We start from the raw sequence: 1,750 nt of genomic DNA, 5'->3' as shown, positions 1-1,750 counted from the left end.
GATGAGCTAATTCAATTTGTTTGTTCGTCTGGCGAACGTTTTATTGCGGAATTACCGCGGTACTTCCAGCCGGGTATGGCTGCCGTACGACCTACAGGATAGATCATCGAACCACTTTTCGTGCATATTGTCCGTCGAGGGTATCACCTCGATACCCCCAACAGACCTTTGGACACTTCCTCACTACTCCTTGGAGCAGCAATCAGGGAACCATATAGTAGGAACAGCCGAATATGGAACTCTTTTCGTACTTTGGACACCTCCTATAACTTGTATGGCGACTTCGGGGACCTTCATTTCGTTCTCAGTTGGTACCCCTATTTCGGTCTTTGGACACCTCGTCTTACCCGTATAACTCACTTTAGGTCCACTTATTTGCCTGATATCTCATCGTGAACCCGTTTTTCGTACACCGTACACACCTAGGAACACCACATATGCGTTTCCCTTTCGATCGTGAAGTTTTCAAATTTTTTCGATTTTTGGTCCTAGAAATTCATGAACGGTGGGAGACCAAAATTTTTCATAAAAAAAAAATTTTCACCGTTTGACCATAAAAACCTTCTTTTCGTACATACCCCATCATTTCTTCACGTTTTAGGCCATTTCTGAAATTTTCGCTTCGATAGTGTGTCCCCTATAATACAAAATGAACATTTTGCATCTCCCACAAGTGGCCATTTTTTTCCGCCACTGAAGAACACGACCTCGGGAACTCGGACCTAGGACGTGGCCATGTAAGTCATAGGCCACCCCAACTTTTGCAAAATACTGTTTCTTTTCACTTTTCATGATCTAAGGCGCGTTCCGACGGCGTTTTGAACAAATTTATGAGAAAAAAAATTTTGACCCTCGGACCAAAATTTTTTCGTTCGGGGCCCCATGGCCTATGGCCAGTATGGGAACTCGGGATGCCGATATGACAAAATTTGTCAAAAAATCACTAAAAAGTCGCTATGGCCCATTATTTAGAGCTTGTTGAGACCTTTCTAAAACACCTTGGTTGACCCCTGTCCGATAAGTAGTTTTCGAGATATTCGAGAAAATGTGATTTTTTGGGACATAGAAAATTTTTGACCCGTACCCTAAGAAAAAGTGATTTTTTCATAGGACAATTTTTTCTTCGCAAATACTGTTTGGTTTCACTTTTCATTATTAGAAACGCGTTCCGAAGCCATTTTCATCAAAATCTCGTGAAAAAAAAATTTCACCCCCGGACCAAAAGTTGGCCGTTCGGTGCCCTATGGCCTATGGCCAGTATGGGAACCAAGGATGCCGATATGCGAAAAAGTGTCAAAAAATCACTTGAAAGTCGCTATGGCTCATTAAATAGAGCTAGTAAAGACCTTTCTAAAACACCTTGGTTGACCCCTGTCCGATAAGTAGTTTTCGAGATATTCGAGAATAAGTGATTTTTTGGGACTTAGAAAATTTTTGACCCGTACCCTAAGAAAAAGTGATTTTTTCATAGGACAATTTTTTCTTCGCAAATACTGTTTGGTTTCACTTTTCATTATTAGAAACGCGTTCCGAAGCCATTTTCATCAAAATCTCGTGAAAAAAAAATTTCACCCCCGGACCAAAAGTTGGCCGTTCGGTGCCCTATGGCCTATGGCCAGTATGGGAACCAAGGATGCCGATATGGCGAAAAAGTGTCAAAAAATCACTTGAAAGTCGCTATGGCTCATTAAATAGAGCTAGTAAAGACCTTTCTAAAACACCTTGGTTGACCCCTGTCCGATAAGTAGTT

This window comes from Anopheles stephensi, unplaced genomic scaffold, assembly GCF_013141755.1.
Source record: "Anopheles stephensi strain Indian unplaced genomic scaffold, UCI_ANSTEP_V1.0 ucontig169, whole genome shotgun sequence".
In the NCBI taxonomy this organism is placed as follows: domain Eukaryota; kingdom Metazoa; phylum Arthropoda; class Insecta; order Diptera; family Culicidae; genus Anopheles; species Anopheles stephensi.
This window is presented reverse-complemented; position numbering follows the sequence as displayed.